A 20,801-nucleotide genomic window follows, 5' to 3' on the forward strand; every position below is an offset into this window, starting at 1 on the left:
CCCTCTAAACTTCCATCCTTAATCATCACACTTCCCAAGTACATAAATGCACTTGCATTTTCCATTTCCTCCACATCCAACCTCACTGTACATTCACTGACTTCATTTCTCTCGAAGACCATCACTTTACGCTTCCCTGCATTCACCTTTAGATTCTGTTTCTTACACACACTCTCAAACTCATCCACCAAGCCTTGCAGCTCCCTTTCATTTTCACTTAACAACACAGTATCATCTGCAAACAACAGTACAGGTAGTTTCCAAACACTGCCCTCTCTCACCAGGGCTGTTCCAACATCCACTGCCCTACCTTGTATCTCTTTTATAACCCCATCCATATACAGATTGAACAACCATGGAGACATGACACATCCTTGTTTCAATCCAACTTTCAAAGAGAAAAATTCACTGAGTTCACTTTCCACATGCACTACAGCCTTAGCACGCTCATACATACTCTTCACAGCCTTCAGCAGCTTCCCATCTACTCCATATATTTTTAATACTTTCCACAATCCTTGTCTATCCACCCTGTCATATGCTTTCTCCAAATCTATGAAGGCTGCATACAACTTCTTTCCCTTCTCTAGAAACTTATTAAGTAATTTTATTTTAGACTGAGTTAGGTTTAGCTTGATTAAATTGGGTTAGGTTTTGGTTTCGTTTGGATGAATGTGGTTAGGTTACATTAGGTCATGTTTGGTTGAGGTAGATCATATATATATATATATATATATATATATATATATATATACAGTAAAAGTCCTGTTATTCAGCAGCTGATTATTCGGTAGATCCGACATTTCGGCTGTTTTGAGAAATAGTCCCATTTACGAAAATCTTTGATTGTTCAGCAGATGTCTGGAATCATCTCAGCAGTCCAGGCAGTGTTATCTGTGACTTGTAGGCTTAATGTTTCATTACACTTTTATATGTTCACTAGTTTCTATATTTTTCAGGTTCAGGTATAGTACAGTACTGATTACAATATTGCATAGTGTCATACAGTACAGTAACCACCCCCTGAAAATAGCGAGGGTTACTTTCCAAGCCCCCTCGCTAATTCTTGAAATTCGCTCATTCTTGACACCTTCCTGAAAATGACATTTACCGGTAATTGCATAGCCCATGAACCACTGATACTGTAATGCATTACCCATAATTAAATGTCACTTATTAAATCAGTTTCCCCATTGTTTTTAGCTGTACAGCTGTGACAGCTCATGTATTTTGACTCCTCAGCATAATGGTGGAAAGGACTGTGCTAAGTGTTTAACTAAACCTAATCTAACCGAGTTTAACTGTACCTAATAATTTAACCAATCCTAACCTAACCTAAAGTTGGAAAAATACATAAACTGGAGGAATATGAATTGGTAAGGTCTTTCTGATGAAAGTTAAACGTACATTTAGCGCTCATTCTTTTGTTCGTTTTTGTGTTTGTATGTGTGAGAGAGAGTATTGATGCAAACAGTAATATTCTCTTAACCCCTTAATAACCCCCGGCATTGAACAACCCTTTACAGTACCGATGTCAGTGATGTCAAGTTAGTGTGAGCTAAAAAAATAATGAACAATTATGGGGAGGGAACGAAGGTCACTGGTATGTTTACACAACTTACGCTATGATTCCAAGCAGTCAGGCGGTCGCTTTATCTCAGATGTTTTCGCCCATTTGGTAAATGCACCGTAACTTTATCAATTCTTCCGTGACTCATAGCGAATCATAGCATGGGTTTAGGAAGCTAAATAACACATTCCTAGGTGCGCCAGATGATTATCTTCACATCTTTAATTTAAGAAAAATAAATTGGTTTCAGAAGAATGAAAGAAACTTACTCTATGAACTCAGAGAGAGATTAAATTTCTTCCATTTTCTTAAATGTGAAGACAATCGTTTGGCGCACCTAGCAATGTGCTGTTTAGCTTCCTAAACTCATGCTATGGTTTGCTATGATTCATGGGAGAATTGATAAAGTTATGGTGCATTTACCAAATGGGCGAAAACATCTGAGATAAAGTGACCGCCTGACTGCTTGGAATCGTAGCATAGAGTCGTGTAAACATACTAGTGACCTTTGTTCCCTTCCCATAATTGTTCAGTTTTTTTTTTTTATAGCTCACACTAACTCAACATCACTGACATCAGTACTGTAAAGGGTTGTTCAGTGCCAGAGGTTATTTAGGGGTTAATGGAATACACTGCTGTTTCATCAATATTCTCCCTTTCACAGGTAAACAAAAACACAAACAAAAGAATGAGCGCTAAATGTACGTTTAGCTTTCATCAGAAAGACCTTACCAATTCATATTCCTCCACTTTATTTTATGTAATTTTCCGGCAACTTGATTTTGTGTATGGAAAAAATACTGTATACAGTACTCACTCCAAACATATTTGTAATAATATAAGTAGTAATGACAGTGTTCCCCAATATAAATGATATACTGAGCTGGTAGGTAATATTTGGTATCATTTCGGTCATCCAGGAAGTGTTATCTGACTGTGTCATTACACTTACATATGTTCACTAATTTATATACAGTATATATTTCAGATTCAGGTATAGTACTGTATTGATTACAGTATTGTACAGTATACAGTACTCTCTCTAAACACAGTTGTAATACCATTAATGATGATGACAGTGTTCACCAATGTATTTAAGGTACTGAGTGGGTAGGTTTTTTGATTATTCGGCAAATCCAATTTCTCAGCATCAGCCCAGTCCCATAGATGCAGAATAATAGGACTTTTACTGTATGTACTGTATATATATATATATAGTGGTAGGTGGTGGCGACCATCATCCACTCACTTGATGTAGTGCTGCCAATTTTACTAAGCCTTTATCACTCTTTTACTGTGCCTGCCCTCCTCTCTTCCTATTTCTCCCATCTTTCCTGTCACTTCTTATTGCTTTTCTTTCCTTTACATGTGGCTTTACATTGAGTGACAAACTAAATGGTTTCCTGTAAGCCAAGAAACCATTTGCAACGCTGGGTGGTAACCACATAACCAAACCATACGTGCTCCCTACTTGTCAGCAAGTGGGTTGGTGGAGGGTTAGTGCCCCTCCCTGTAAAACAAATAACTCAAAGTCAAATGGCCACCCCTTATGGGATTATATATATTTATATATATATATATATATATATATATATATATATATATATATATATATATATATATACAATAATCACTCTAATATCCGGACGCCCAATAACCGAACATCCCCACTACCCGGACCTAATCGTCCTGGGATCCAACATTCCCAAAATGGTCCGGAAAAAAAATATATATACAGTAATCACTCCAATATCCGGATCAATAGAGCCATCGGTAGGTTCGGATATTGGTTTTGTCCGGATATTGGGCCCCAGCTTATGGACTTGTACTTACGGACCCTAACACAGAGAAACACCTATACAACTCCCTCCGGACATGCATAGCACCTATTTAACACCCAAATCACACCAATAAGGCACATAAATGACTGAAATAAATGCAATAGACACATAAAATGTGGGTTTAGAAGTATGTTCATACATTAATAAACATTCTGGTACTTATGGACTCTAACCGAACCTAACCTAACCGAACCTAACCGAACTCTGAAAAACACATTCCTACTGCACATGCATGAGGTAAGTTTAGTATGGAAAGAAGTACAGTATGACACTTTCTGGTAAGTATAGTATGGGAAAAAATACAATATGAAACATTCTGGTAAATATAGTATGGAAAATAGTACAACATGAAACATTTTGGCTACTTACAGCAAGTCCCTGGCCACCTCGATGAATAACCGCCTCCTCTCGGACTCTGACAGTAAGAACAATTTCCTGAAGCACTTGCACTACACTCTTCCTGAAGTCTTGCACTGAACTTAGTCACTAACACACAGAAGTCCGTTCTTTTCACAGTGTTCACTTTAGTCCAAATAATGTTCCATTAAATTTAAGTGTTGCACATTAACTTTTCCCAAGTTTTTTAAGTTTCCAAAGCCAAAACAAAGAAGGTTAGTTACGTTAAATTTCTTTTCTACTTAGTCTTTTCTCCCAACTTGAAAACCTTAACACAACACACCGTTTTTTTCACTGCACAACACTCAAAATTCCCGTGTGGTCTAGTGGAGAAGTTCTTGCTGTTTATTCACTGTCAGAGCCCGAGTATCACTGGCAGGCGTCCAAGGGGTGCATCGGTGGGTAGTGGTGATGGCGTACCGACTACAGAAGACTCTGAAGACAGCCGCAAACTCACGTCGAGCGGTGACTCCACTTTAGCTGATGTGCTGGGCTGTGGCTCGGAGCATGAGGGCCTGTCTTGGTGAGGCAACGGAGTGGAACCAGGGCTTGGCACAGCGGGGGTCACGGGCCTGAAAAAACTGTCAATCGTTGACTGACGCAAGGACCGACGATTCTGGCGATTGATGATGCGCTGCCGGAAAGCACGCACTTCCTCCACGAGTCCCAAGGGCCCCATCTCCCTGTCGCAGTCCGGGTGTTCCAGGTAGTCTAGGACGAACTCTAGATGTTCCCGGAGTGCGCTCAGCTTGGGGATGGCTGGAGTAGTGTCCTGCTGGGCGGAGTCTGCATCATCATCGCCTTCGTCGTCGGAATCTTCAAGTTCGGGACTGACACCAGCAACCGAAGACGTGATCTCGATATCAGACAACGTCTGATACCCAGGATCGCCCTCGTCGTCGTCCAACCACTCACGAACATCGTCCACATCAACATCGTCGCCGTGCGTACGTAGCCGTGCATGGAAGTCATCCACGTCAAACCCTAGGAAATCGTACTCCACATCTGTTCCGAGAAGCAGACGAGACCAACCATTTTCAAGAGTTTTCACAGGGACTTCCTTCCATGCACTAGCCCAGTTGTACAGCGCAGACTTGATGTTGTAGCGGCGAAGGTTTTCCAAAGTCCGCTTGCCTCGAGTGTCACGTCCTTCCCTGTGCTCGTCCTCGTCCTCGAGAACCACCATCACCTCGTCCAGGAACTTCCGACGGTACAGGCGCTTTGTTGCCACGATCACTCCTTGGTCCATTGGTTGAATGAGAGCAGTCGTATTAGGTGGCAGAAACATGCACCTAATACGGCCATTCTCAGCAACCAAGTCCTTGTCGCACGGGTGGGCAGGTGCATTGTCGAGGAGAAGGAGAGCCTTTACCTGGTCGCGAGGAATTCCCAGTGTCTTCGTCTGGTAATGTATGACCTCCTTGACGAAGTGATGGTGAAACCAGTCTTTGAAAATCACAGCTGTGAACCATGCTTTCAAAGAATGGTACCATACGACAGGAAGGACATCCATCACCCCACGAAGGCACCGAGGCTGCTTTGCACGGCCAACAATAACGGGCTTAAGCCGGTGCATGCCGTTAGCATTGGCACAACACAAAGCAGATATCCGTTCCTTAGAAAGCTTGCGGCCAGGTACACGCTTCTCCGTCTCATCGGCGAGAGTGTTCGTTGGCAGCGAGCGATAGAATAGGCCAGTTTCGTCAGCGTTATAGACTTGACCGAGAGTGAGGCCCTCCCTGTCGATCAAGCCTTTCACCTTGTGCCGAAACTCGTCCACTCCATCCTCGTTAGCGTCCAATGCTTCGCCATGTGCTTTACGGTTAGTAAGGCCATGTCGCAACTTGAACGCGAAGAGCCAACCCTCGGATGCCTTGAAGTCTAGGGCGTCGTGAAGCCTTGCAAACTTCTCAGCAGCAGCCTTCAGCTCCGTTCCACGTACCATCACACCAGCTGCACGTTGCTGTCGATACCAAATCAACGTGGAGCGGTCGATCTCTGCATACTTGGGAGTAAACATAACCTTCCTCTCCAAGTTGCGTTTGCTTCTCGACGAGAAGTCAGCCGTGTACTGCATGAGCTTGTCTCGGGAACGCTTGATATCAAACAAAGTCGACCGGGCCAGGTTGAACTCGCGGAGAATGCGAGAGGAAGACCAACCCGCATCAACCTTCTCCAATATCTCCCGTTTCTTCTCCAGAGTCAACACCACTCTCTTCCTTTTCTCAGGAGGCGGGGCCATCATCACACACACTAAGAGTAGGGCAGAGAGCAGCAGGAGGCCTTGCAGCAAGTACGGCACCACCACAAAAGCGAGCACGTGGGCAGCCATGACGAAGAGCGTAGGTCTTGTCGCGGTGAGAGACAGGCGGGAAGTGGGGAGGATGCAGCGGCGCTCTATCGGACGTCGGAGGAATGACGAACCAAAACAATGCTCTCACGCGGCGCGCGCGGCAAGTTCAAATTACGGACGGCAAAAAATTGATTTTTTTTCCAATTTTTTTGGATTTTCGGACCATTTTGGGAATGTTTGATCCCAGGACGATAAGGTTCGGTTAGTGGGGATGTTCGGTTATTGGGCGTCCGGATATTAGAGGGATTACTGTATATATTTTTTCCCGTCCGTAATTTGAACTTGCCGCGCGTGCCGCGGGAGATCATTGTTTTGGCGCGTCATTCCTCCGAAGTCCGATAGAGCGCCGCTGCATCCTCCCCACTTCCCGCCTGTCTCTCACCGCAAGTGTACGCTCCTCGTAATGGCTGCCCTCGTGATCGCTTTTGTGGTGGTGCCCTACCTGCTGCAGGGCCTCCTGCTGCTCTTGGGCCTCCTCTTAGTGTGTGTGATGATGCCCCGCCACCTGAGAAAAGGAAGAGAGTGGTGTTGACTCTGGAAAAGAAGAGGGAGATATTGGAGAAAGTGGATGCGGGTTGGTCTTCTTCCCGCATTCTTCGCGAGTTCAACCTGGCCCGGTCTACTTTGTTCGATATCAAGAGGTCCCGAGACAAACTCATGCAGTACACGGCTGACTTCTTGTCGAGAAGCAAACGCAACGTGGAAAGGAAGGCTATCTTTACCCCCAAGTTTGCAGAAATCGACTGATCCACGTTGATTTGGTATCGACAGCAACGTGCTGCTGGTGTGATGGTACGTGGAACGGAGCTGAAGGCTGCTGCTGAGAAGTTCGCAAGGCTTCACGACGCCCTGGACTTCAAGGCATCCGAGGGTTGGCTCTTCGCGTTCAAGTTGCGACATGGCCTTACCAACCGTAAAGCACATGGCGAAGCATTGGACGCTAACGAAGATGGAGTTGACGAGTTTCAGCACAAGGTGAAAGGCTTGATCGACAGGGAGGGCCTAACTCTCGGTCAAGTCTACAACGCTGACGAAACTGGCCTATTCTATCGCTCGCTGCCAACGAACACTCTAGCTGAGGAGACGGAGAAGCGTGTACCTGGCCGCAAGCTTTCCAAGGAACGGATATCTCCTTTGTGTTGTGCCAGTGCTAACGGCATGCACCGGCTTAAGCCCGTTGTTGTTGGCCTTGCAAAGCAGCCTCGGTGCCTTCGTGGGGTGATGGATGTCCTTCCTGTCATCTGGTACCATTCTTTGAAGGCATGGTTCACAGCTGTGATCTTCAAAGACTGGTTTCAAAGTCACTTCGTCAAGGAGGTCATCCATTACCAGACTAAGACACTGGGAATCCCTCGCGACCAGGTAAAGGCTCTCCTTCTACTCGACAATGCACCTGCCCACCCGTGCGACAAGGACTTGGTTGCTGAAAATGGCCGTATTAGGTGCATGTTTCTGCCACCTAATACGACTGCTCTCATTCAACCAATGGACCAAGGAGTGATCGTGGCAACAAAGCGCCTGTACCGTCGGAAGTTCCTGGGCGAGGTGATGGTTGTTCTCGAGGACGAGGACGAGCGCAGGGAGGGATGGGACACACGAGGCAAGCGGACTTTGGAAAACCTTCGCCGCTACAACATTAAATCTGCGCTGTACAACTGGGCTAGTGCATGGAAGGAAGTCCCTGTGAAAACTCTTGAAAATGGTTGGTCTCGTCTGCTTCTCGGAACGGATGTGGAGTACGATTTCCTAGGGTTTGACGTGGATGACTTCCATGCACGGCTACGTACGCATGGCGACGATGTAGATGTGGACGATGTTCGTGAGTGGTTGGATGACGACGAGGGCGATCCTGGGTATCAGACGTTGTCTGATATCGAGATCACGTCTTCGGTTGCTGGTGTCAGTACCGAACTTGAAGATTCCGACGAGGACGGCGACGATGATGCGGACTCCTCTCAGCAGGACACTACTCCAGCCATCCCCAAGCTGAGCGCACTCCGGGAACTTCTAGAGTTCGTCCTAGAGTACCTGGAACACCCGTACTGCGACAGGGAGATGGGGCCCTTGGGAGGAAGTGCGTGCTTTCAGGCAGCGCATCATCAATCGTCAGAATCGTCGGTCATTGCGTCAATCAACCATTGACAGTTTTTTCAGGCCCGTGACCCCCACTGTGCCCAGCCCTGGCTCCACTCCATTGCCTCCCCAAGACAGGCCCTCATGCTCTGAGCCACAGCCCAGCACATCAGCCACGGTGGAGTCACCGCTCGACGTGAGTTTGCGGCTTTCTTCAGAGTCCTCTGCAGTGGGTACGCCATCACCACGACCCAGCGATGCACCCCTAGGTCGCCTGCCAGTGATACTCTCGGACTCTGACAGTGAATAAACAGCAAGAACTTCTCCACTAGACCATACGGGAATTTTGAGTGTTGTGCAGTGAAAAAAACGGTGTGTTGTGTTAAGGATTTAAAGTTGTGAGAGAAAAGACTCAATAGAAAAAAAATTTAACGTAAATAGACTTGTTTGTTTTGGCTTTGGAAAATTTTAAAAAATTGGGAAAAGTTAAAGTGCAACACTAAGTTACAACGGAGCATTATTTGGACTAAAGTGAACACTGTGAAGAGAACGGACTTCTGTGTGTTATTGACTAAGTTCAGTGCAAGACTTCAGGAAGAGTGTACTGCAAGTGCTTCAGGAAATCGTTCTTACTGTCAGAGTCCGAGAGGAGGCGGTTATTCATCGAGGTGGCCAGGGACTTGCTGTAAGTAGCCAGAATGTTTCATACTGTACTTTTTTCCCTACTATGCTTACCTCATTTCACTCTTTAATGTCCTTTATTGGTGTGAATAGGGTGTTAGTAGCTATGTATGTGCAGAAGGAATGTGTTTTTCTGAGTTAGGTTAGGTTAGGGTCCATAAGTACCAGAATGTTTATTAATGTATGAACATACTTCTAAACCCTCATTTTATGTTTCTTTTGCATTTATTTCAGTCATTTAAGTACCTTATTGGTGTGATTTGGGTCTTAAATAGGTGCTATGCATGTCCAGAGGGAGTTGTATAGGTGTTTCTCTGAGTTAGGGTCCATAAGTATAAGTCCGTAAGCTGGGGCCCAAGTTCCGGACAAAACCAATAACCGGACCTACCTATGCCTCTATTACGTCGGATATTGGAGTGATTACTGTATATATATATATATATATTTTTTTTTAGGTTAGACAGCTTAGGTTAGGTGAAGCCAGTGTATGAATATGTGAGGTTAGGCCTGTGATAGTAAATTTCAGTTGATTTGAGTAGGTTTTAGAAAGTCCCATTACACTTGATAAACAAATATGGGCAAATTGGGATGAACATTGATACAACAAGAGGGAAAAGAAAATCATCAGTAATCAATCTTTTATCACCATAAAAATGATTAAAATGATTATACTCATAATATAGGCAACAACCAGGGATAATAGGAAGTGAATCAGTAAGGTAATTCTGCTTCGTAAACTAACGTGGAAAAGTCTGTGATCTTGAGGGGCAGTCTTGATAGTAAACGAAGGCTGGTCAGACCAACATCCAGTTGTATACACACCTGTGCTTTTGAAATTATTTGAATATTTTATCTGTAATATTATTACTGTAATATGTTACATGTTTATTAAGCAAAAGAATAAGTATTTAATGTGTACAGTATACTGTAATTGAAAACACATTATTAGCATGCATTTGGCCCTGAATATTGCTGTTCATGAATTTTGGGTGTGTGCAGCACTTTGTGACACTCACCCTTTACCCAAGTTGTGATAGTGTGGGCCAGTGAAAAGCAAGTATTCATGTCTAAAAGGTTCTGACCAACAAAAACAGCTCACGTGTGTGATGATTCCATGGACTGATGTGCCATGCCAGTGTTTGTGAGTCTTGGACCAGGCCCAGCTCAGGCATGCAATAATGATGTTTATAAGCCGAAAAATGTGCTATAATGTAGGAGTGCAAATGTTCATCTTGTAGTGATAACGAAAACCCCTATAACCGATTGCGCTACAACCAAGGGATCACAACACCAGGTTTCATAGCATCCAAATTTTTGAAACACACTTTTGCGGTAGTCATTAAATATTCCTATGATTGCATATTCGCGACTAAAAAATGCCCTTCGTGCCCTTCTCACCACAAGTTTCGGATTTTCGCCACGGTGACGCCAGCACCAAAACTTAGTTTCGGCCTGTTTCCCGCATGGGTTCAGTGTGTCAGCAAGTTGGGTGTTACACTCTTGCGTCCTTGATTAGTACAGTAATTGATGGAAATATGTCATCTTGTGCTTCAAATGGAGCTGGAGGTGGATGAGGTGATAGTGGAAATGGTGTAAGAAGGTGTGAACCTGGAACAGTTTGCGGTAAAGGGAAGCCCAAGCGTTACTACCGCAAGGGGATGAAAAAACGCATGTATGATGATGAGTTAAAAAATAAAATCACGGTGGAAATGGAGAAAGGTGCTCTTAACTCTGAAATATGCAAAATATGTAATGTTCCAGAGTTGGCTGTGTGTAGTATGAGAAAACAACTGAGTGAACTTAAAGCCAATCTAGCCCTTGTGAAGAAGTACAGTATTTTGACAAAGGCGCCAGATGTAGATGAGTGAAAACATTGACTGAGTGCAGCTCATTTATGCCATTGGTTGAACATTGTTTGTTACAGTGGTTGAATAGGAGAACCCAGGCAGGTGTTAGTGTGTCAGGGCCTGAATTTAAAGACCAGGCCCACCTATTTTATGATGCAGTTGCAAAGAAACATAACATTGCATCACCCCCAGAGTTCACTCAGTGTGTTTGCTACAGAGGTTCAAAGCAGGTTAATAGCAACATTTCAGGTAACTTTAGGATATTTAAAGTAGAAATTACACTAGGAGGTGAGAGTTCTTACGGGCACGGTCCCTATCAGCTTATTTCCCATAAGGTCAATGCCCCAGCTTTGGTGGAATCATCTTTGGTGGCACTTTTCACAGTCCTTATTAGGCCCGAAACCTGGTTCCCTATTGTCCAGTGACCCTTTGGTTATCACACATAATTTGTACTGGGCATGGCATGTGATAAGAAAATTGCACAATAATGAAAGCACAGAACCTATGGGATTTTTTCTAACTGGTACCAGGCATTCCAAGTTCAAGGCCAAATTTTCCCCTCTAGAATAATTTATCCCACTGAATACATCCATACTGTTATGGTAAGCATCTGAAACACACATAGGCAAGGTAAGGTTAAAAGTAAGTGATTGAAAAGGGCACAGTAAAGAAGAAGCATGTACCATAAAGAGACCTGAGATGGGCTTGAAGTATGTGGTTCTGTGGCTAGGGGGTGGAGAGTTAGTGGTCTCCACCACTTGGGATTAACTCCCAAGTAGGGCATAATCTTTTAATTCCATAAAGCCATCAGAAACCACAGACACTGCACCATTTTTGTTGGTGTGCGATAATGATGTTTTTTAGCCAAAAAATGCGGAATAATGGCTAGAGTGCAGATTTCAGTTTTGCAGTGATGACAAAAATTGCTAAAACCAAGTGTGTGATACCCAAGGGATTGCTGAACTGCATGATGTTCCTTCTCGCTTCCTGCCAGTTTCTGCAGAAGGGTTTAATGGATGGGGGAGATCCTCCTCCTTTGTTATCCATGTCATACTCTAAGAGGTCAGTCTCACTCTTGCAGGTGCTGCCTAGCATGGGTCAGCTGGCCTAGTGCAGTTATCCTGTCCTCTTGTGTTTAATATTACATTACAAAATCCTCATAACAGAGTGTGTTGGGGTGTACTTCATTCTTCAAAATTCTCAGTTCTTTGTTATAATTTAACTCTCTAAACTCAGTGTGACTGCACATGGGATATTGCAGGAAAAATAAACTGCATACTGCCATTCATCCATCAGCCCATTACATCATTGCTTATGTTTGTGGGGGTGTCACTTTATGTAAGTTTCCAGACTGTGTATCCCCTGCCCCTATGCTTATGATGGGACAGTAAAGGATTGGATGGATGATTGATAATGATACAGTGATGATGGTGATGTTGATTATGATTTTTTTTTGCTAGTCAGTCATCTTCCCAAAAAAAAGAAGAAAAAGGAGTCAAGAAATGTAAAAGACAAGTTGAATGTCTAAGGAAATGTTAATTCAGCATAAATCAGTACAGGTAACTCGCACGGAACACGAGGGTTTCGTTCCTACCGTGTCGTGTTAGGTGCGAAATCGCGTATATTTAAACTACTCCGTATTTTGCTCCCTAGACCCCCCAAATGTGTTGTTTTGCTGTTATCTGTCACTAGAAAGCACTTTAAGTGGTTAGAAGGTTTATTTAATGTTATAACTCACAAATACAGTACTCCTGAGCAAAACTTCAACACACAAATACTGTACGTAAACACAAGGAAACATTCCGACGCCGATCATAGGTAATAAATTAGGTTAACTGGTACCAGTGCTTTAACTTACAAGTACATACCAGAACAGTACATATTTAACTTAGAAATGCAGTACTGTGATATCGAATGATTTCAGTACATAATCTGTTAGGAATGGCTGGAAAAAAAAAATGTTATGAATACATTTTCACCTTTTTGATATATGTTTATGGTAGTTTCGAGTTATTTTTTACGTTATCGTTGTGTCCATGCTTGGAAAAGGGAGCGAGAGTTGAATTTTCAGTCCTAAATGAGAAAACTGCACGTCCTCCAAGGCTAGACTCTGCCACGGGAGAATAAAGTCGAGGGTCAGTCGGATTAGCAATAAGGAAGTTGTGTCACAACTTCCAGCTCCCACACCACGAGAATGGCTAAAAATAGAATCGAAATGCAGTTTCAGAACTAACAATAAGTCTAATTATTACGAATACAGATACAAAGCAGAAATAAATACGTTTACAGACAGGGAAAACGAATTTCTTCCGTCATAACATGTTCATCTTTCTCAATCATTTTACGTTCATCTTTATCATTTTACCTTGTTATTTTCGCAATATATATTGCTGTCTCGTAAACAGGGTGGTTGTTTGTGTTTTGCAAGGGAGGAAAAAGGTTGTATTTTCTGTCTGGGTCGAGATAATGGGTGTAACTATGTGTGGTTAGGCATGGCCACGAGCGAAAAAATCGTACATCCACTCATCACGATAGCCGGTGGTGAACTGATAGATGATACATAAGACGGTGAAGTCGGTCATGTCCCAGATTTTCGTTCACTTCCCGAAAGTTTTCACAGTTTTCTACAAGTTGCAAACCATTACAGCAAACCTGAGCAAATAGGTAAAGATACCAAGACAAAAATGTATTTTTCTCTTATTATAACTCTTTAACGAACAAACAAAAAGAAGGCAATATTCCGACGCCGATCATGGGTAATCATATAAATCAGGTTAACTGGTTACAAGGCTTTATTTAATGCTTTAATTGCTTACAAGTACATACCAGAACAGTAAATATTTAACTTACAAATACAGTACTGTAGAAAAGCAGTACAGTAAGAGTTTAACGAACAAACAAAAAAGGCAATATTCCGACGCCGATCATGGGTAATCATATAATTCGGGTTATCTGGTTACAAGGCTTTATTTAATGATTTAACTTTATTTAAGTGCTTACAAGTACAGTACATACGAGAACAGTAAATATTTAACTTACAAATACTGAACAGCACTGTGGAAAAAACGAACAAATAAAAAAGGCAATATTCTGACGCCTATCAGGTAAACTGGTTAGAAGACTTTATTTCTTGCTTTAACGTTATTTAATAGTACTTTAAGTTGCACATAAACTTACCAGAACAGTACAGTACTGTAAATATTTAACTTACAAATACTGTGCTACTGTACTCGGGAATGTCTCACTCACTGAATAATTTCCCGCCTAGATCGTCACGTAATCAAAACAAACCGCGCGCTGCGGTGACGTTCGAGGATTTGATCTTTCAAAGGCCTCTCCTGCGTTAATTTGTAGTTTTCATAATGGTTTTTTAATCTTACGTTGTCTTTTATGTATCCCAGCCCTTACCGTGTATAATTGCGAGCGCGTTCCGTGAGATCGTGTTCCGTGCGAGTTACCTGTATTTTAAAAAATGCTTCTAGTACTAATTATCAATTAACTTTTCATCATCATTATCATCATCCAGACCTCCATTCCCACTCTAGGGCGGGGTGAGGAGTAGCAACGTTTAGACAGCCAAAGTTCGCCTAATTCAGTGGGCCACGCTTCTATTCACTCATCATCCAAGCCCACGAAATCCTGGCTCCATGTGATAGGCCAAAAAATATTCAACATGTTTTGTAGCCTTACCTATACTTATCTGATAGAGCCAGTCTGAACGCTGTCATGTTAAAAAAGGATCCCAAATCCCTGGTCATTTGCTGCTCTGCACAAAATTCATCCAGCCAACTCGATCTCTTTTCAGTCCCTTAGCTTCACCAGCTTCTATACCTCTCTTTGTCACACGCTCATCCACCATATCCCTTCACCTTCTTCTTGTCCTGCCTCGCCTCCTTCCTCCTTCAAATTCGCTCAGATATACCTTTTTCACCACACTGTTGTCATCCATTCACTCCACTTGACCATACCATCTCAGTACATTCTCTTCAGTTCAGATGTCCACAGTCCTCCTCACTCCCAATTTTTCATGAATCATTATTCCCTATCCTGTCCACTCTCAGTACTCCACGTACATTCCTCAGCAGTCCCATCTCCACTGCTGTTACTCTTGACTTTTCATTTTCATGCCATTCCATGGTCTCATACCTGTATGTTGGCACTAGCACTCCTTCATGTAAGCCTTGTGCAGGTGCAACACTCAAGCTTCTGTTTCTTTTCAAGGCCTTCATAGCATCAGCTACTTTCCTTCGATATGTCACTCTACTTTCCACTTCTTTTGCACATTTTCCTCTCTTTTGTGTCACTGTACCCAGGTATTTGATCCCTCTCCGTTCCATTCTCTCTCCATTCATTGTAACATCACACTGAGAGTCACCTTCTCTCTCAATAACCATTAATTTACCCTTTTCTATATTTATTCTCAAGGCACAATGCTCACAGACTCTACAAAACTAGTCTACCAAGTTCTTGTCTGGTATTTGCAGGTAGCACTGCATCATCAACGTTCATCAAATTTGAGATATTCCATCCATCACCTTTCATTACCAATGCCATCCCTCTCTCCATTACTCGTGCTTTTACTTGTCTCATCACCCCATCCATATATACAGTTTATTGAACAACCATGGAGAACATCACACAATCTTGTCCCACACCCATATTGATTGTGAACCATGCACTTAGATGTCCATTTGCCCTTACACATGCCTCACGACCATCATAAAAACTCTTCACAGCACCTAGCAGCTTACCATCTACATTACACCATACATGTGCAAAACCTTCCAAAATCCTTCTCTGTCTACTTTGTTGTATGCTTTTTCCAGATCCATAAATGCCTTAAACACCTTATAGTCCTTCCCACAAACCTTCACCACTATCTGTCTCACTGCAAATATTTGACCCACACATCCTCTTTCACTCCTAAAGCCACCCTGTTCGTCACTTACTTTGACTTCTGATATCACTCTTACTTTCTGTATCATAATTCTTCCATATACTTACCCTACAACACTCAGTGGACTTATGCCACGATAATTCTTGCACTCATTTCGCTCACCTGTATTTTTGTATAGGGGTGCAGGCACTGCCTTTTTCCACTCTACTGGCACAGTTTAACTCACCCATACCTTCTTATATATATCCAACAAGCACTTCATTTCGCTGTCTCCACTACATATACAATCATCTCTGCATACACCTCATCAACCCCAGCTCCTTTTCCTTTTTCAGCTGCTTCACGGCATTCTTCACCTCTGTGAGTGTCACTTTTCTTGGCACTGCATTCCTTCTCTGTACACCCCCAAAACCAATCATGGTAGTGGTTGCTTTGCTCATTCCATTCCCATTCATCAGACTTTCAAAATGTTCTTTCCATCTGGTTTGGTCGTTACTTCATCCCCATGGGTTAATACTCTACCACTTACATTCTTCACACTTTCACACTTCTTTTCACTGTCACTTACATTTCTGCACTTCTTTCCAGAATAACTTCCTATGTATTTTCAGAGTAATTTGCATTCACTTTTCTTCCTAGCTCATAAGTTACCTCCTCCTTTTTCCTCTTCACATGCTTCTTCTATCTTCTTTTTCCTCTCATTACATGCTTCTTCTGTCTATCTATCAGTTGCCTGATGCCTTAATCCCATAAGGGGTGGCCACAAACAAGTTGCCTCCATGTCGCCCTGTCTCCTTCCATTTCACTGCCCTGCTTCCAGCTCACACCACCCTCTTTCATATACCTCTCCACTCCATCCCTCCATCTCATCCTTGGCCTCCCCCTTCCTCTCCCCCCCTCCATCTCTATCACATACACTCTCCTCATTAGTCTCTCACTCTCCATCCTCTCCACATGTCCAAACCACCTTAGTGTGTTTCTTCTAACACTTCCTATCACATCCACATCCACACCACAAGGCTCCTTTACTTCCTCATTTGTCAGTCTGTCTCTTCATGTAACTCTACATACTCCTCTCAAATAACTCATTTCCACTGCTCTCACTCTAGACTTCTGTTCCTCCAAGAACGTCCAAGTTTCACTTCCATACGTTAGAGTTGGTATCACAATACTGTCATGCAATAACTTTTTCACTTCTATGCTCACTTCCCTGTTTCTTATCACTGCTTTCAAGAAACCAGCAACCTTTCTTCCTTGATGTTCCCTTTCAAGCACTTCACCCTCCAAACTTCCATCCTTACTCATCACACTACCCAAATACTTAAATGCACTCACATTTTCCATTTCCTCCTCATCCAACCCCACTGTACATTCACTGACTTCATTTCTCTCAAAGGCCATAACTTTACTATTCCCTACATTCACCTTTAGATTCCATTTTTTACATACTCTCCCAAAATCATCCACCAAGCCTTGCAGCTCTCCTTTGTCTTCACTTAACAACACAGTGTCATGCACAAACGACAGTACAGGGAGTTTCCACACACTGCCAACTCTCATATTAGGGCCACTGCAACATCCACTGGCCTACCTTGTATCTCTTTTATAACCCCCATCCATATAGAGATTGAACAACGTGCTTCTTGCTCTCAGTATATTCAGTTCTTATTTTAACTGAAACCCTGTTCTGTATCCAGTCTAGCCACTTCTTCCTCTTTTCCTTCACAGCTCTTTTAACCTTTTCATCCCACCATGCCCTATCATTCTTCTTTGTTGTTACTCTTGCCGCACCACAAGTTGCCTCCATGTCGCCCTGTCTCCTTTATCATTCCCAACAGAGGAATCCCTATATTCATTCGACAAGTTGTCCAGATCCATTTCATTCCAATTCACTGATTCTAACTCCTCCCATCCTTTGACCCTGTATTCATCTGCCATTCCTCAGCTTGTTGACAATCAGTCTCTCTCCCTGACAACTCCTCTCTCTCTTAGTCCACCTCACTCATCTCAGCTTGAGCTTGCGTACCACAGTCATATGATCTGACAAACCTCCACATGAGCTTCTCACTGCCCTCGTTTCAGCAATACTTCCCAGCATCGATTTCTCTAGGAGCGCATATTCAATCATGCTCCTTTCAACACGTCTCCATTCCCTCTGTACCTATATTTATGTGCATCTTTGTTTTTGAAATAAGAATTACAAATGCACAACCTCCTTTCCTTGCATGTCCTTCAGTCTCTTCTCATTATCATTCTCTCCTGGTACTCCATTATTACCCATTATATCGTTCACAGCACCAGTGTCTACTCTCCCATTGATGTTGCCCATTAGAAACACATTATAACTCCTGGGCATTTCTCCTACTACTACATGCAGCTCATCGCAAAACCTTTCTCTGTATTACTCCTGTCATCACACTGTGTATATGCTGCAATCACTGCCACTTTCACCTTCTCAGACTTGAACTTAACATATATACATCCTGTCCTGACACATCTCTCATTCCGCTCTGCCACACTTCATTCCTCAGCAAAGCAACTCCTTCCTTGCATCTTCCTCGCCCATTCATGCCTGACCTTACACATTTTACACCCTCCAACTCCTCCATTTCACACCCTTTCATTTTTGTTTCACACAATGCCAGCACAGCATGCCTTGCTGTCTTGAACACATTCACTACTTCCACCATCATTCACACCTCTCACATTCCACATGGCCATGCGAATCTGCCTATTTTGTTCGGGCCCTGGACATGTATTGGGCCCTCCGAGGCTTTCCGAAATGTCTGACATGATTTAGTGATTTTAGATAGGGGAATCTGGGGTACACTTAACCCTGCCAAAAACCCCGGTTATGTAGTTACCACCCAGTGTATTAAATAGTTTTCCTGGGTAGAGGAATCCATTTGGCATGTCACCCAGTGTAGAGACCATAAGGCAACATTACATTGAGTGGGTGGATGATTGGTGCCCCCACCTACCACATAATTTTTTTAATTTCATTCATTTTTCTTGCTCAGACCATCTGCAGATGTATAGACATTGTTGTAGAGAATACTTTTAGGCATCAATACTAATTTCTAGTACAGTTTTTCACAGAATTTAGGCAGTTTTTTGTATCTATTATTATTTTTTATATTACACTTGAATGTCAGATTGTTTTCATTTTTCATCGTTTTCAGGTATACAGAGACTTTTACTTGATAACCTGAATCATGGGGAAAGGAAAAATATGATATTTAAGGTGGCAAATCAGATGAAGAGGGATAATCGGGATATTATAGGTGAGCAGTGTGTGAAGAATGATGAAGGAAGGGTAGTGGTGAACAGTGAGGATATTAAAGATGCATGGAGAGACTATTATAGCTGGTTGTTGAATGAGGAGTTTGACTGGGACATGGAAGGTTTGGAGCCAGCAGATCCAGTGTTTGGCCCTTGGCCTTTGATGCTGCTACTGTGAGTGAGGCAATAGGCAGGATGAAGGTGGGGAAGGCAGCAGGTGTGTCTGGGTTGACTGCTGAAATGTTGAAGGCCTCAGGCGATATAGGGGTGAGGTTAGTCATTGACCTGATAAATATGATTATTTATGAGTGTGTTGTCCCACATGATTGCCTGAAGAGTGTAATTGTAAATGTGTATAAAGGGAAGAGTGATGCCCTGGAAAGAGGAAATTATAGGGGTATAAAGCTTTTAAATCAGATAATGAAGGTAATGGAGATAGTTTTAGAAGGTATGATTAGAGAAAGAGTGAATATTGATGAGATGCAGTTTGGGTTTATGCCAGGTAGGGGGACCACTGATGCCATATTCATTGTTCGACGGCTTCAGGAAAAATATATTGATAGGAGAAGGGATCTGTATTTTGTTTTTGTTGATTTGGAAAAGGCCTTTGACAGAGTCCCTAGAGAGGTGGTGAAGTGGGGAATGAGATAGCTTGGCTTGGAGGAGTGGCTGGTTAGGGTGGTTATGGCTATGTATGTGGGTGATCGCACCCAGGTAAGAGTGCATGGTGATTTGAGTGATGAGTTTTCTGTGAACGTTGGTGTGCATCAGGGGTCAGTTTTGAGTCCCATGTTGTTTATCATGGTACTCGAAGCCCTCTCACGTGACTTTAGAAACGGACTCCCGTGGGAGATGTATGCTGATGATTTGGTGTTGATTGCAGAGAATGAAAGGGAGGCAGAGGAAAGGTTTAGGAAGTGGAGAGATGGTATGGGGCACAAGGGCTTAAGGGTAAATGCAGATAAAACAAAAGTGATGATATCTAGGGTTGGTGGCGGTACTGTCAAAGACGAGGGAGAGTTGCCATTTGCAGTTTGCCACAAGGGCGTGGGAAATAATTCTATCTTGTGCGGTGTTTGTGATAAATGGGTGCACAAGAGATGTAGTGGTATCAGAGGTAGACTGCGAGATAATGCAGATTTTATGTGTACGGTGTGTTGGAGAGAGCAGGAGGAGATTGTCAGGCATGAAAGGATTGAACCTGCTGGTGAATCTCTTGAGTGTGTGGAAGAGTTTTGTTATTTGGGAGACATGTTATGTGCTGGAGGTGGGGCTGGAGCTAGCTCTGTGGCTAGGGTGAAAAGTGGTTGGAAGAAGTTCAGGGAGCTCTTGCCTCTTCTGACATTGAGAGGGCTCTCCCAACATGCTAAGGGGTCGTTGTATGCAGCATGTGTTAGGAGTGTAATGGTGTATGGTAGTGAGACCTAGGCAATAAAGGAGGAGAATATTCACTGGCTCAGACATGCAGAAATGACAGTGACTAGGTGGATGTGTAGTGTGTCCCTGCGTGCAGGGCCCGGGGGGACTGGGTTTATGATGGAAGAGTTGAGAGGTAGGATGGGACTGGAGTGTACAGGTTTTGTGATGTGGAGAGGTAGATTGAGATGGTTTGGACATGTGGAGAGGATGGGGGATAATAATTGGGTGAGGAAGGTGAGAAGTGTTAATATTGGGGGTGGGGTTATGAGGGGTAGACCGAGAAAGACATGGGACGAGGTCATTAAATGTGACCTCAGGGTTAAGGGACTGAACAGGGAGGCTGCAATAGATCGTGCAGCGTGGAAATCTGCCATTAGGTGACCAAGGCCGACGCATGGAAGCATGTTGGAGCCTTTAAAAGTGAAATGAAACGAATGAAACT

The 20,801-nt window shown here is 43.2% G+C and overlaps 1 protein-coding gene across 1 annotated transcript in view; it reads left to right on the plus strand.

Moving 5' to 3' along the window:
- Window positions 1-20,801, plus strand: part of SH3PX1 (sorting nexin 33-like protein SH3PX1) — a 323,543-nt gene that overhangs the window by 157,144 nt on the left and 145,598 nt on the right. The window lies entirely within an intron of this gene.

Source organism: Coenobita brevimanus, chromosome 94 (assembly GCF_032717465.1).
Source record: "Coenobita brevimanus isolate Jiangsu-jjx chromosome 94, ASM3271746v2, whole genome shotgun sequence".
Taxonomy (NCBI): Eukaryota; Metazoa; Arthropoda; class Malacostraca; order Decapoda; family Coenobitidae; genus Coenobita; species Coenobita brevimanus.